Genomic DNA, 17,532 nt, shown 5'->3' on the forward strand with positions numbered 1-17,532 from the left:
TTGAGATGTTTACACTTTTTCCTTTCTTGTCTTCATCAAATTTGGTAACTATAGACATAGAGGTTGATGCAGGTGAGATCATTCTAAATTTCTTCAAAAGATCTTTGACATGCTTAGATTGACTGATAAAAATTCCATCACTTCTTTGGCTAACTTGAAGGCCAAGAAAGTAACTTAGTTATCCCATCATACTCATCTCATATTCACTTTGCATGAGTTTGAGAATCTTTGACACAAATTCTCATCAGTAGAACCAAAAATGATATCACCCACTTAGATTTAAACTAGGATAATATCATCACAATGTTGCTTGTAGAATAGAGTTTTGTCAATTGTGCCTCTAGTGAATTAATTTTTGATTAGAAATTCTGATAAAGTGTCCTACCATGTTCTTGGTGCTTGCTTCAATCCATAGAATCTTCAAAAGTCTGTAAACAAAACCTGGAAATTCTGGAGCAAAGGTTTCATCATAATCGATTTCTTTTCTTATGAGTAGCCTTTGGCAACCACTACTGCCTTGTTTCTTATTATGATACGATTTTCATCTATTTTGTTCATGTACACCCATTTTGTTCTAATGATGCTTCTATTTCTTGGTGCAGGAATCAATTCCCAAAATTTATTTTTTTTCAAATGATTTAACTCTTCTTGCATAGTAGTAATCCAATAAGGATCAAGTAGAGCTTCTTTAGCTTTTTAGGATCAATATGAGACAGAAAGCATGCATGTAGGCATTCATTTGCGGTGGTACTTCTAGTCCTCACTCTAGCATTAGGATCACCAATAATAGTGCCTTTTGTGTGACTTCTATCCTATTTTCTGGTGTAATGATTTTGATGACTAGAGTTGTCCTCATTTTCTTTATTGTTGGCATGAATTGCAGAACTATCATCTCTTTCTCCCCATGAGTTTGTGCTATCAAATTATGGTGAGATTCTTTCTTGAGATGAATTCTTATTATCATAATTTACTGGTCACTTGTTTCTTCTTCCACTCTATTTACTAAGTTATTTTCAACTTCTTCTTTAGAATCACTGTCAAGGTTGAGATTATCAAATTTTAAAGCTTCAGCTTCATTTTCATAAAGGAACTCCAAGCCTGGATATTTGTCATCATTAAATATCATATATGTGCTCTCCATTATCTTTCTGTGCTCTAGTACATAAACTCTGTAGGCAGTTCTTTCCAAAGAATATCCAAAAATATAGATTCAAATACTTTGGATTCAAATTTCCTAACATACTCAGAGTTGTCTTTCAACACAAAACACCTGCTTCCAAACACATGCAAATGCTTAAAAGTGGGCTTCCTTTTTGACATGATTGAGTAAGGTGACTTGGTTTTTATTCACCAAATATCTGTTCTGAGTGTAACATGCTGTGTTAACAGCTTCTTCCCAAAAAAATGGTTGGCAACTCGGCATCCTGCAGCATTTTCCTTGCAGCTTTAACTAGAGTTCTGTACTTCCTTTCAACCATACTATTTTGTTGAGGTGTTTTTGGAGTATAAAACTCTTGAGTAATGCCTTTGTCTTTACAGATTCACTTAATATTGCATTTCTGAATTATGTACCATTGTCACTTCTCAATATTTCGACCGAATTTTGATCTTCATCCTACTTCTCAATTTTCTTTATGTGTTCAATGATAATGTGTGGATTTTCATCTTTTTAATGTATAAATTCCACCCAAGTGTACCTTGAGTAGTCATCGACCATCATCAGTGCATACTTCTTTCTAGATATGGAATGACATTTAAAGGGCCGAACAAATCTATATGGATAAGTTGTTAGTTGAGCATTGATGGAGTTTATAACTTTACTTTTGTGACTAGACCTCGTCATTTTTTCTTTCTAAAAAGCTTCACAAACTTTATTTTGAGCAAATTCCAAAGTTGGCATATCTCTCACCAGTTCTCTTTTCATTAAGGTGTTGATTACTTTATAGTTTAAGTGAGAGAGCTTCTTGTGCCAAAGTTTGATTTGCTCACTTGGTGCCTTGGTGTAGAAGCAACATATCATGTACTTGTTTGCTTAGTTCATGTCTGCAACAAACATACTTCCTTTCTTTACTCCTTTCCGAGAAAATTCACCAGTCTTCTTGCTTGTGATTGAGCAATAATCTTTGTCAAAAATAACCTTGAAACTTTTGTTTGTAAATTGACTGACACTTAGAAGATTCACTTCATGACATGCAACCAGTGCTACATCTTCAATGATAACATTCCCATATATCAAACAACCATATCCTATTGTGAATCCTTTGTTGTTGTCTCCAAAGGGCCAGCCATCTCCTCAAACTGTGATAGCATGGATTTATCACATGTCATGTGTCTGGAGCATCTACTATCAATGATCCACATGACTTTAATCTTCTTGCCCTGCACATAATGAGGTTTAAATCTATTTAGCTACCCAAGCAGTGTTGGCCACTTTCTTATTCTTGACAGAGTTAACAAAAGTAGAACTTGAACATTCAAAAAAAACAACATTCTTAGTTTGATTACATTTTCTTATTTGATCACAAATCTAAAGTTAACTTCTTTTAGAACCTTTCTCAACTTATGACAGCTGGTCATAACTTTCATAGTGCATGGAATGCAATCAAACTTGTCACATAAAGAGTAGGGGTCATTTATTTGAGCCGCATTGTACTTACAAGCTCCATACTTCGGCTCACTAACAATATTTTTAAAAAGATGAGTTAGATGATTTGTTGAGCCACATCTTTGACACTGCTTTCTAGGAGCATCTACAATATATGCATATTTGTTGCTTTTGTTGACACATATCTTTCCATTTATGTTCTTATTTTCCTTTCTAATGCTTTCATTTTTGATCTCATTTACTGGGGTCTTGATGACTAGACTAGCTTCATGCATCTTCTTGTATTCAGTTTTGACAGTGGATTTGGAATTATTCTTTTCTTCATCTTTATTTACAATTTCTTGTTTGATGATAAGCTCCTCTTCATTTAATTTCACCTCACAAGCTTTGAACAAGGGTGCATTCACCTTTTTGAGCACCACATGAAGTTCTTTGTTCAAACTTTTCTTTCTATTGTCAATATCACTTTTCTTGTGAGATGCACAGCCTCATAGTCCAAACCAATAGCTATGTTAGCACATTGATTGTTTTTTTATGGTATTGACCAACAAATTGAGATGCATTTTTACATAACTTGAGCTTAAGATCATTTTCTCAATTTTGTCTCTTAGCACAACTTCTACTTTCCCTGCACATTTCAGCTTATTTTTTGAGGTATTTGTTAGGAATATGTGTATTAGTTTGATGATAAGTTAAACAAAACACTTAAGTAGAAATCTAATGTTTGTAGCCTCAACGGATAAGACCATTTTGGCTATCCGTTGAAGGAGTAGCTTTACTTAGAAATAAGTTTAGTATTGTAGCACATTTCATTCTCTGTATTTAAGTTGTAATTCTTAGATGTTGTGGGAAATTATCAGTCATGTTGACTACTAGTGGATATGCAAATAGGAGGGCTAATTGTAAATATTTCATGCCTTGTAATTTTATATAAATGAAGTTGTATCAACTGATATTAAAGGCCTTCAACGGATGAGAAACAAAGCTTCAACGGATGTCTCTAAAGCTTCAACGGATAACATCCATCAACGGATGAATGCTCCAACGGATAAAGCTTCAACTGCTAATGCATCAACGGATAAAGCTTCAACGGATAAAGCTTCAACTGCTAATGCATCAACGAATAAAGCTTCAACGGATAAAGATTCAACGGATAAAGCATCAACGGAGGAAAGCTTCAACGGATGCTTTGTTTAATTAGCAGTTGATAATGACAATTCATAAGCTGACAGAGGCACATGGGTTGACAGAGACAAACTGGAATGTGGCAGCCTCTAGGAGGAATCAAGAAAATGCAGCATTTCCATTCTGGTGCAAACAAGGAAGTATTCAAAGATTCACAGCTAAACTTAGATTGCATTGGATAGAGAAATGAAGAAGAAACATGTGAAGAATCTTTTAATTATATTTTACAGTTTTGTCTTCACTTGTAAACTTGGTGTTATATAAACCAAGTAGCAGCTAGTAATTAGAGTGTGAATTTTCCAGAGCTGTTTAAAAAAATCCAGAGAGAAAATCATCTAGTTTGTACTAGGACGCAGCTGTGATTTAATTCTTTGAATCACAGATTTTCTGAAATAACACATCTCTGGTGGAACAACAAATCCACTAGAAAAGTTTTTAAGTCTGTTGTGTTCTTTACATTTGTGTTTAAATATATATCTGTCTGCATTAGCTGAAAGCAATTCACACACACTTGTTCATTAAAACACATAGCCTATAAACTGCTCAAAACTTGAAAAAGTTTTGAGATTTACATTCAACCCCCTTCTGTAAATCTCATTATTAGTTCACCGGGAATAACAATTGGTATCAGAGCTAGCTCTTAACATACAAAGAGTTTAAAGATCTATTCTGCTAACATCATGAGTAAGAAGGATATTGGTGTAAAGATTCCAATCCTGGAAAGAGATAACTATCATCACTGGAAAGTGAAGATGCATTTACATCTTCTCTCTCAAGATGAAAGCTACATCAACTGCATTGAAAATGGTCCTCACATCCCTCACAAGGTGGCCACAGCTGCTACTGCAACAGTTGCTGTTGGACAGTCTATTCCCAAGCCAAAAGCGGAATGGACAGTTGAAGATATTGAAGAGGTTCACAAGGACAAGAAAGCCATGAACAATCTGTTTAATGGCCTAGATCAAGATATGTTTGACAATGTCATTAACAGCCAAACTGCTAAGGAAATTTGGGATACTGTGCAACTTATCTGTGAAGGTACTGAGCAACTTAGAGAAAACAAAATGCAGCTTCTCATTCAACAGTATGAATATTTACATTTTGAAGAAGGAGAATCATTGAATGACACCTTCAACAGATTTCAGAAATTGTTGAATGGATTGAAGCTGTATGGCAGAGTATACCAAGTTAAGGACTCCAATTTAAAATTTCTGAGGTCTCTACTAAAGGAATGGATGTAATAACCCCAATTTTTGGAATTTTTGAAACCCTTATAAATAGCGATTTTGCTGATTATGCTGAATAAGAAAACTTTTCATACCACACTATGTAGGGATTCTTTTATTGATCTTCTGAGATATTATTAGTACCCTATGTGGTATATAAGTGTATGTAAAGATCGTCAGAATCCAAATCCGAACACTTTGATTTTTCCCGAAAATCCACCAGATACCGAAAGAATTGAGTATAAGGTAACAGGATAAAAAGGATTTAAATTCAAGGATTATAAGAGAGGATCATAAAAGGAATATAATGAATTGAGAAAGGTTAAGGGAACCCAAGTAATAAGATCCCGGGTATGATCCCTCAAACGATAAACGCGAACGAAAGTTAAGTGAACCGTAAAACAAATAAGCGACCAAGAGACAAGCTTGTACAAGAAGCCAAGGATTGTGACATCATCAAACCACAAGACAAAGACATGTGGCAAATGGATGACATAAGAAAGGTGACATAAGCATGACAAGTGAGATTATTTTGTTGGTTGATTTGTAGCCAAGCATTATTTACCATGGTAAATTCTAAACTAACCAAGCTAACAAAACACCACAAATACACCAAGCAAGCAAAAAAATTCATTTTCTCTCTTTTCTTCATGAAGCTCTCGGCTTCTTTCTTAGCAAAAGGGAAGTCCAAGCTCCTCCACTTGCTAAATTACAAGGTAATTATCCTAGCTTCTCCTAGTTAAGTTACATACTTCCTAGGAATCTTAGCTTCAAAATCCTTTCCTAGCATTTCCTATAAATCATTCAAGAAGATGGTGAATAGTACTTTCTTGAAATTAATATTTGTGTTCTTGATTTCTTTGAAAGATCAAGCTTGTAAGAGGTTAGATCAAGGCTCCTTAAGGCTTCCTAGCTACTTATCACTCACCAAGGAAGGTAAAACCTCATACCCTAGCTTTACTTTTGAGTATTTAGGAGTGGTTTTGATTGGTATAGTTTATGAGAAGCATGATTCTTGGTTGTTTAAAGTTTGGTTGAGTTTGTAGAGATTTTGATGATTGAATCTTGGTTATTAGTTAATGAACCATAGTATGGTTAGTAGCTTTTGTTGTGATTGAATGAGTTGGATAAAACATGAAGTAATGGACTGATGTGGTAAGGTTTGGAGGGATTTTGGTTGTAATGTTGATTGTGGGTGGAATTGTGGATTGATTGGAGTGGTATAAAATTTGGTAATCACGTAAACATAGCCGTCGTAATGCCCGATTTACCTTAGACTGTTTTTGTTCTTAACATCAGGACCTATGAACTCACTGTTAGGTTTTTACCATTTCCATGATTAGATAGTTCATGTTACGAGCTTCATTTTGATATGTGGTACGCTTGAATCCGATACACGGTTTAGGAGAAACGATTGTTTTAAGTAACGGCATTTCGCGAACGAACCATTACCCCTCGCCTTACTTTGAAACATTGGTTAGGGACCTTAATTGTCTAATTGGGGTATGAAACATTTACGTAAAGTGGATTAGGCAGTTGGTAAGGTACTCGCAAAAGAATCGCCTTAAAACTCTTAATGGTTAATTTATTAAAAATGGGGGAGCCGAGGGTACTCGAGCGACTTAAGTGAATCGTTAAGCGCGAAAGCGAACGTTAGGATCTAATTGGTTAAAGTATAGATTCTTAAGCGACTTTGGTTTAATTCCAACTTATATGTGGTTTATAGGTTACCAGACTCATCCCAGGACTTTTACCACCCCCAGTCGCTCAGGCAAGTTTTCTACCCGTTATACTGTTGTTGTGATGAAAATATATGTATATGCATTATCTTGTGATAAGTGCATGATTGTTATTAGCAAATCTTGCGATATATTAGAGCATGTGATATGGTATATATGCATGTTTGTTTCGTAATCTTGATATCTAATTTTTGAGTCAATTGCTTATAAGTTGCATAATACCTATGCTAGAGATAAGCAGTAGTTGCGTATACCCTTAGTATAGGGGACCCAAAGGTGAACATTTTCTAAACCGGGAGTCGATGTTCCCGAGTATATTATATACATATATATTTATATATATATATATAGATATATTTTTCAAAACTATTAATCGAATAAGGTTTATTCGATAACTTTATTTTAATTAATGAATATTAGTTTGAATATTCATTCGAGAACTTATGACTCCGTTTATTTTATTTAATGAATATTAGTTTGAATATTCATTCGAGGACTTATGACTCCGTTTATTTTATTTAATGAATATTAGTTTGAAATTCATTTGAGGACTTATGACTCCGTTTGTTTTATTTAATGAATATTATTTTGAATATTCATTCGAGGACTTATGACTCCACTTATTTATTAAATAATATTCTTTATTTTATTAAAGAATGATGTTTTGATAATCAAACTTATTTTCGATTATTCAAATAAAGATCGTACTTTCGTATAAGTATATCTTTGGTTATTTATTATTCATTTCAAGTATGAGTTTTAAAACTTCTACTTCAATTATTTTTATAAAGATTATCCTTATGGGAATATTATTTAAATAATAATATTCAGATATTTTCTAATATATCGGGACTGATTTATTTCATTAAATCAGCATTACTCCAAACAGTCTTAAAAATGTTTTCGAGTCTTCAAAATGATTTTTTAAAAGATTAGAGCGGATCCCAAAACTGATTTTTATATTTAAGATCTTTCTTTCGAAGGGGATTTAAATACTCGCTCAAAACCTGGGGGGATTCGGCTCAGTGGTGTATTTTACATTCGCAACGAGGTTGCTGTTTTGAGAAAACATCTTGATTACTTGCCCATCGTTCGGGAAGTAAGTTCATCTATTTGAGTCGGCATAAGCAACATGGGCTCAGTGGGCGTCCATGAAAGTGTAAGTGGCTCAGTGAGAGTCCATCAAATGCGTAAGTGGCTAAGTGGCAGTCCAGCATAAGGTCCTATTGCGGCCAGGGTGATGACCAGTGGGGAATTCGTCCATCTACTAGTAGAAAAGGTTACCTATTGGTATCTTTGCCTGATCAGCAAGATATCAGGTTTATGCCAAGGTTTTCTCCTTTCCAAATTCATTGGATATTGCAACTCTGTTTATAATTTTCATAACAGAGGTTTTCAAGGAGTGTATGAAATGTATATATATATAGGTGTATATATATATCGAGACTTAATGAAGTATCTCATAACTTCATTTCTTTCAAATGATATTTCAAAGATTGAATCTATTCAAGTCTTATCTTGTAGTCTCATCAGTGTGATGAACTTTTGAAACTAATTATAACTTGAACGGTGGTAGTTCAAGTAGTATTCGGAAAAGATATAAGTATATTGTAGTATCTTGTAACTTCATCTTTTGAACTTATATCTAGTAAATGATTATCTTATGCATGTCAAAGATTTTCAGAAAAATGTTGAGACAAGGTTAGATATATGAGATCACCTTGCAACGATATTTTTATACAGTTATAAACTGGAACTCTGTGTATATTATACATGTCAGAGGATTTCAAAGAATGTGAAAAGTATATATGTATGTATATACTGGATATTTTGCGACTTGGTCGCGTTAAGATATGAACTTGGTTCATTTCTTTTTGACCAAGACTTTCATGAGTACTATGAGAATGCTCATATATTTTTAATTATTATACATATTATTTCGGTGGGCTTGTTGCTCACCCTTGCTTTCTTCTCTCATCACACAACAACAGATAGACAAGATCAACAGGATCAAGCTCTCAATTCGTGAGCGGTTAGGAAACGTTCCGCAGTTTCCAGTAGGCGTTGATGCCGTTGTAGCTGAGGTAGGAGCTACCAGTAGGCTAGGCTTTCAACTTTTGTTGTGCCAGACTTATGTATATTTATGAATTGTCATAATGGCAAAGAATATGTAAATTATTCAGAAACCCTTTTTAGGTGTAATGGTTTATAATTGTGGAATAAAATGACTCGTGTTATTTTTGGATATTCATCTCTGAGACTATAACTTGTGGTGTGTGTTTATTGTGGGGTCACAGTACACAGTAGTTGGTTGACTGTTAAGATTAAGTATTGATAAGGGAAATGGAACTCGTGACAACCCGGATCCCCGACCCCGGATTTGGGGGTGTTACAGAAATGGTATCAGAGCTAAGCGTTATAAACCTCAGAGATGATATGACGTCAAAATAATAAGTTCACTAAGATAATAAGAACTCTTGCTAAGTTCATAGTCGGACTACCTAACGTAGTACTGACAGCTAAAACCCTTATGGGAAACCTTATAAATATCATGATAGAAGCGTAGTTCGTTATCGTATATGGTAGCGGGACTCCGAACCCTGAGGTTGAGGAGCAACAGCGCGATGATGTTTTATTACTAATTAGAGATCGGATTGTGGATCCGATAGAGCGTCCTAACGCAGGATCGGATGATGTTCATATTGATGATATAGCGGTTGAGGATGTTGTCCTAGAAGGGATTGTTGCTGAGGAGGATCCCGTGGAGGATCCTGACAAGAATGAATAAAGGACCACTGAGGAATTGATGACCATGGTTAGGGAAACTACCAGAGGTAGGATTGGCCAATCAATACCGAAGGTTCGTTCAAGCTTGTAAAGATAGTAGCCCCCTTTAACGCGGCTTACTCGTAAGACTGAGAAGTTTGAATGGACAGAGAAATACGAGAAAAGCTTTTAACAACTAAAGCAAAGGTTGGTGACGGCCCCTATGATGGCGTTTCCGGATGGAAAAGGAGATTTTGTGATATGTAGTGACGCTTCGCATAAGGAATTAGGGTGCTTCTTATACAGCACAACAAGGTAATCGCGTACGCGTCAAGATAATTAAGGGAATATAAAATTCGATATCCCGACCCATGAGCTTGGGCTTGTGGCAATAGTTTTTCCCTAAAGATTGGAGGCACTACTTGTATGGAGAGAAGTGCAAGATTTACACAAACCATAGGATTTCTAGTACATTTTTACGTAGAAAGAGCTCAACATACGCCAGAGGAGGCGGTTAGAGCTAATCAAGAATTATGACTGGGAGATTCTTTATCATTCAGGGAAAGCCAATGTGGTGGCTGATGCCCTTAGTAAAAAGGAGAGACTCAAGATGATAATTTCTTTAGGAGAGTTTATAAGAGATTCTGAGAAAATGGAAATAAAAGTGAAGGTAACCGGAGCCGGTACCGGAAAGCTGTTTGAGATTGCAATACAGCCCGAATTATTGGAAAAGAACATATTGTGCCAGAAAAAGTGATGAATGAAGGCAGAGAGCCAACAAATAGATAAGAGATTAATACCGAGAAAGATGATAAGGGAATAATGAGGTATTCCTACAGAATTTAGGTTCCAAATGTTCAAGAGCTTAAAGATGAGATCTTAGATGAAAGCTAGTTTGAGGAATAAGATTTAGAGCAAACCCTGAACGTGATAGTCAGGGAGGTCGCCATCAAGATAGAAGGAACCATAACATAATGGAGTGGAAAATGAGGATTTAAAACATGTAGGATGACCCCGATTATGGGGAGAAGGAGGGAACGCTCAGACTAAGGAAACGAAAGTCGAGTAAGGAAAGGAGACCCGAGACGGTACTCATATACGACAATTTATGGACCTTTTTATACAGAACTTAGACTATTATCCCCAACCACCACCCTGAGGAAACAATGCGGTGAGAAATTCTTTCAGGTTCTTTAAGTCGCTAAGCTCTCAGAGTTCCAAGGAACAAGCTGACCCGGTCAAGGCAAGAGCCTGGCTAAAGGAAATATAGGAATCATTTGAGATTCTAAATGATTGACGAATCACAAAAGACTGTTTTTGTCACTTACCCTCCTAAGAGAGAAACCACCCACTGGTGAAAGACCAAGAAAGGAACGGAGCAAGAGTTTATGATAAACTGATTAAAGTTGAGTCAATTGTTTTCGAGAAAGTAAATCCCAAGGTTATGGAGATAGTGTAAAAGCTTTAAGAGCCAGAACAAAGGCGGACGAATATGATGAATTATGAACCTAAGTTGTAAAAGTTGTCAAGATTCGTTCTGAGAACACGAATCTAGAATGACGGGATGTGTGAAATCAATGCTTATGTTATGTTGGTTCATGTAATGGTTGTAATAGAAATGAAAATAAAAGACTAAAAAGGGAAGGAGTATAAAGGGATATAAAGGCAATAGAGTTTGAGGAATGATAAGGGAGTTGGGTATGAGGAAACCCTAAAGACTCATAGTAATAGAAATAGAAAAGTATATGATCGTCAGGATGAGGGTGATTCACCATGAGTTAAAGTTGACGGTTGAAGGCATAAGAGATACATATATTTTATTCCCTTTAAGTTGGGAGGATTCGAGGAAACCTTGAGATAGTTGAAGGATAAATAATGAGACGCGGATAGACTGAGGAGACAAGAAAGTAAGAAATTAGGAAAATTGGATGAAGGAGGTGACCTTCAAGAATGTGAAGTGTAAGACCGGTGGCATGATACCCAGAAAGGGAGACGTCAGGTATGAAAGATATCCCAACATTGAGATGACTGTTGAGATAAACAACAAAAGTACATGAGGATTTATTAAGAAGATTTTCACGTTGAACACAACCAATATCTTCCAGAACATCCATGTTATCATTATCAAATCAGGAGAGAAAAGCGGATAACCATTGTTATCTTTTGGAGGCCATATGGATTGACCTCAATTTGAATAAAGATGCTATTATAAAATTAGTTATAGACTATCGAGGTGGGAATGATGAATAAGATAATCTATCAAGGAAATATGACTTGATTTATCCATGGAAGGATGCATGTACCTTTTTAAAGGTGGAATTAAGGATAGAACCTCGATAACTTGAGATGAATCCTAGGGAAATGCATAAAGGTTGGCATTTCGCCCTTAATAAGGACATCATGAGTTTTGGCAGTATAAATTAAAAAGGATTATGGTAAGAACAACCTTTAAAGATCAGTAGAGAAAATTTTTAGAAGTACATAGACAATGGTTCTAGTATTAGTAAATGGTATTTTGATATTCCGTGTATCTACGGAATACAGGAGGAGCGATTCAAGGATAACCTTAAAGGTTTTACAAGGAAAAAGGTAATATTCAAAGTTCTCAAGAATAGAAATTTTGGATAAAGGAAATATGACGTAATTATAATAATGCCAGGTGGGGCACGTGTTGAACCATAAGAAAGTATAAATCGACCCAATGAGGGTCAAGATTGGTGAAAACAAGAAGGACCCATGATAAGAGACGTCCTAAGTATGATCGAGAGTCCGCCGTGACAATGTTCACATCTAAAGACTAAGGCAATGACTTATGGAAAAATGGTGATTTTTTTTTCTTTCTCACCAGGACTTAAGAAAAGCATTTTCACATAAGCAGTGATTAAAATGAGGTAGAAAATTTAGTTGAAGGTGGTTAATAGACATTGATTATAAGGAACTATTACTATCAGGAAAGGCCAATGAGGTGGCCGACACTCTAAGTGCAAGATAGCAATTATAGGCGCTCCTGCCAGAGGAATGCAGTGATAATGGTTGAAGCCGTGAAGGTTGTATTATGGTTTGGAAGATTGACATTCCTTCTGATGACTGTGCAATACCCAACCGTAATAGTAGTTTGGTAAAGGTTTAATTCGTGTAATCACCATGAGCGGCCTATCTATCTTAGAAGGAACTATCTTGAGAATAAGCCAGGACCATGTTTCAAAAAGGACTAAATGAACCTTTGAGCTTCATGTCTCCTAATATAGACATATGATTTAGAATGGTATTAACCTACTATCGTTGCTTTCATTAAAACTCTTCTGCATTTTATCTGCTTCATATCATGAATGTACGTCAGGATCAGGAGTGTTCTTCACGAATCATGAACGGTGATCATGTTACCTCCTTAGAAGAATTCGATACGATATGTATGGACTCCGTATGGTTAGCTATTAAGACTTCATAAAAAGCGAATGACTACAGTAGGTCAGTGGTGGACCATAGTAATGCTCCAATGAGTCTATGAATAATGAGACAATGACAACTGTGAGAGTTGTATTGTAATGAATGTTGAGATTGAGTACCACTAATCGTGTCGTGGTGATGTATAAGTTATCATTGAATAGACTAATTAAGTAGATTATTTACCTATTGAATATTTTTTTCCTCCTTATCAATAGAGGGTCGTATGACTATACGAGGAAGGTTGCGATGCAAGCATAAAATTCTAGTAACGATGATGTCTAGAATGAGATCCTAGATTCGATTTTCGATGTCGAGGGAGTTTCAAAGGTGATTGTGTATAAGCTCGAGGAAGAGCATGGGTCCATAGAATGATGGATGGAATAGCAAAAATATTTAAGCATGTGAAATGCGATGCGATAATACTGGATATTGATATAGATACATATGTTTTGTTCTCCTATGATAAACCTCTATAGTTCAGAGGTAGATTCCAAGCCAGATATTTGTGGCAGTATTTTTTTTCATATACAATTCTCTTCAATTCGTTCTTTTCTCTTCTTTTCATTTCATGTAAGCTGAGAAGAACAACCCTTCCAGAAGGGGAGGTATTGCCGAATGACTATCTATCTGTATGATAGAAGCCTAGTAGGATACCACATGTTGTTTAATTGCTTGTCAAGTACTAAAGGATGGCCACCTTCTGTACTAACTATGCGATATAACAAGTGTTCATGATCATAGTGATCTCTCAATAAATTCTTTTACTTCTATACGATGGATCAAGCTTTCAAAGATAGAAGCAGCTAGAAAGGAGTAGTATCAGTTCGGTGGTATTCCGAATCTAACGCGTTCGTGATACTAAGGTTGACGCAATTATTAAAAGGTTATAGAATGCTAACGAGCAAAAGTGTAACCAGTATAGTATTATGTACGGAAGATAGTAATGATTACGAACTGGAAAAGAATGGGTATTGAGAAGTAAAAGCTATAGTGCTAGAAGCTATGATGAGAGTCTATGCAATAGACTTGAAAGAATTTGGAATGGTCGTTTATCACGAATTGAATTTTCTTACGATAATAGATCGTATGTCAGTATTGGGATATCGCCTTATGCGATCCTTGAGGGAAGACAATGTCGATGTCCCTTATGTTAGGATGAAGTTATAGAGCGCAAGATGCTCGGACCCGCAGTAGTCCAAAGGACCAAGGATATAATAGATCTAATCAGAGGACGGCTGGTAGTAGCCCAAGATGGATATAAGAAGTATGTTGATTTGACACGAAAGGACAAAGAATAGGAAGTAGGGGACCTAGTGTTGTTATAGGTATTCCCTTGGAAAGGATGGATGAGGTTCGGAAAGAAAGGAAAGCTAAGCCCACGAATTGTTGGACCCTTGGATATATTAAGACGTATTGGGAAGTTAGCATATGAGCTAGCCCTACCCCCGAACATGTAGCAAGTTCATAACGTGTTCCACGTATCAATGTTAAGGAAGTGTAATTCGGATTCCAGACAAATAGGGGCATATGAGCGCATAGACATGCAACCAGGAAGGGTTATAGATCGAAAAGGAACAAGTGCTTAGGAGAAGGGTTATCAAACTAGGAAGAGTTTGGTGGTAGAACCACAATGTGAGAAAATTGACTTGAGAGTTAGAAAATGCAATGCTAAGAGAGTATCCCTATTCTTTTTCTATCTGATTCCGGGACGGAATCCTTTTAAGGAGGGGAGACTCTAATAACCTCAATTTTTGGAATTTTTGAAACCCTTATGAATAGTGATTTTGCTGATTATGTTGAATAAGAAAACTTTTCATACCACACTATGTAGGGATTCTTTTATTGATCTTCTGAGATATTATTAGTACCCTATGTGGTATATAAGTGTATGTAAAGATCGTCAGAATCCAAATCCGAACACTTTGATTTTTCCCGAAAATCCACCAGATACCGAAAGAATTGAGTATAAGGTAACAGGATAAAAAGGATTTAAATTCAAGGATTATAAGAGAGAATCATAAAAGGAATATAATTAATTGAGAAAGGTTAAGGGAACCCAAGTAATAAGATCTCGGGTATGATCCCTCAAACGATAAACGCGAACGAAAGTTAAGCGAACCGTAAAACAAATAAGCGACCAAGAGACAAGCTTGTACAAGAAGCCAATGATTGTGACATCATCAAACCACAAGACAAAGACATGTGGCAAATGGATGACATAAGAAAGGTGACATAAGCATGACAAGTGAGATTATTTTGTTGGTTGATTTGTAGCCAAGCATTATTTATCATGGTAAATTCTAAACTAACCAAGCTAACAAAACACCACACAAATACACCAAGCAAGCAAAAAAATTCATTTTCTCTCTTTTCTTCATGAAGCTCTCGGCTTCTTTCTTAGCAAAAGGGAAGTCCAAGCTCCTCCACTTGCTAAATTACAAGGTAATTATCCTAGCTTCTCCTAGTTAAGTTACATACTTCCTAGGAATCTTAGCTTCAAAATCCTTTCCTAGCATTTCCTATAAATCATTCAAGAAGATGGTGAATAGTACTTTCTTGAAATTAATTTTTGTGTTCTTCATTTCTTTGAAAGATCAAGCTTGTAGGAGGTTAGATGAAGGCTCCTTAAGGCTTCCTAGCTACTTATCACTCACCAAGGAAGGTAAAACCTCATACCCTAGCTTTAATTATGAGTATTTAGGAGTGGTTTTGAATGTTATAGTTTATGAGAAGCATGATTCTTGGTTGTTTAAAGTTTGGTTGAGTTTGTAGAAATTTTGACGATTGAATCTTGGTTATTAGTTAATGAACCATAGTATGGTTAGTAGCTTTTGTTGTGATTGAATGAGTTGGATAAAACATGAAGTAATGGACTGATGTGGTGAGGTTTGGAGGGATTCTGGTTGTAATGTTGATTGTGGGTGGAATTTTGGATTGATTGGAGTGGTATAAAATTTGGTAATCGCGTAAACATAGTCGTCGTAATGCCCGATTTACCTTAGACTGTTTTTGTTCTTAACATCAGGACCCGTGAACTCACTTTTAGGTTTTGACCATTGCCATGATTTGATAGTTCATGTTACGAGCTTCGTTTTGATATGTGGTACGCTTGAATCTGATGTACGGTTTAGGAGAAACGACCGTTTTAAGTAACGGTGTTTCGCGAACGAACCATTACCCCTCGCCTTACTTTGAAACATTGGTTAGGGACCTTAATTGACTAATTGGGGTATGAAACATTTATGTAAAGTGGATTAGGCAGTTCGTAAGGTACTCGCAAAAGAATCACCTTAAAACTCTTAATGGTTAATTTATTAAAAATGGGGGAGCCGAGGATACTCGAGCGACTTAAGTCAATCGTTAAGCGCGAAAGCGAACGTTAGTGTCTAATTGGTTAAAGTATAGATTCTTAAGCGACTTTGGTTTAATTCCAACTTATATGTGGTTTTATAGGTTACCAGACTCATCCCAGGACTTTTACCACCCCCAGTCGCTCAGCCAAGTTTTCTACCCGTTATAATGTTGTTGTGATGAAAATATATGTATATGCGTTATCTTGTGATAAGTGCATGATTGTTATTAGCAAATCTTACGATATATTGGAGCATGTGATATGGTATATATGCATGTTTGTTTCGTAATATTGATATCTAATTTTTGATTCAATAGCTTATAAGTTGCATAATACATATGCTAGAGATAAGCAGTAGTTGCGTATACCCTTAGTATAGGGGACCCAAAGGTGAACATTTTCTAAACCGGGAGTCGATGTTCCCGAGTATATTATATATACATATATTTATATATTTATATATATAGATATATTTTTCAAAACTATTAATCGAATAAGGTTTATTCGATAACTTTATTTTAATTAATGAATATTAGTTTGAATATTCATTCGAGGACTTATGACTCCGTTTATTTTATTTAATGAATATTAGTTTGAATATTCATTCGAGGACTTATGACTCCGTTTGTTTTATTTAATGAATATTAGTTTGAATATTCATTCGAGGACTTATGACTCCGTTTATTTTATTTAATGAATATTAGTTTGAATATTCATTCGAGAACTTATGACTCCATTTATTTTATTTAATGAATATTAGTTTGAATATTCATTCGAGGACTTATGACTCCACTTATTTATTAAATAATATTCATTATTTTATTAAAGAATGATGTTTTGATAATCAAACTTATTTTCGATTATTCAAATAAAGATCGTAATTTCGTATAAGTATATCTTTGGTTATTTATTATTCATTTCAAGTATGAGTTTTAAAACTTCTACTTCAATTATTTTTATAAAGATTATCCTTATGGGAATATTATTTAAATAATAATATTCAGATATTTTCTAATATATCGGGACTGATTTATTTCATTAAATCAGCATTACTCCAAACATTCTTAAAAATGTTTTCGAGTCTTCAAAATGATTTTTTAAAAGATTAGAGCGGATAAGTTCATCTATTTGAGTCGGCATAAGCAACATGAGCTCAATGGGCGTCCATGAAAGTGTAAGTGGCTCAGTGGGAGTCCATCAAATGCGTAAGTG

This window comes from Apium graveolens, chromosome 9, assembly GCF_009905375.1.
Source record: "Apium graveolens cultivar Ventura chromosome 9, ASM990537v1, whole genome shotgun sequence".
In the NCBI taxonomy this organism is placed as follows: Eukaryota; Viridiplantae; Streptophyta; class Magnoliopsida; order Apiales; family Apiaceae; genus Apium; species Apium graveolens.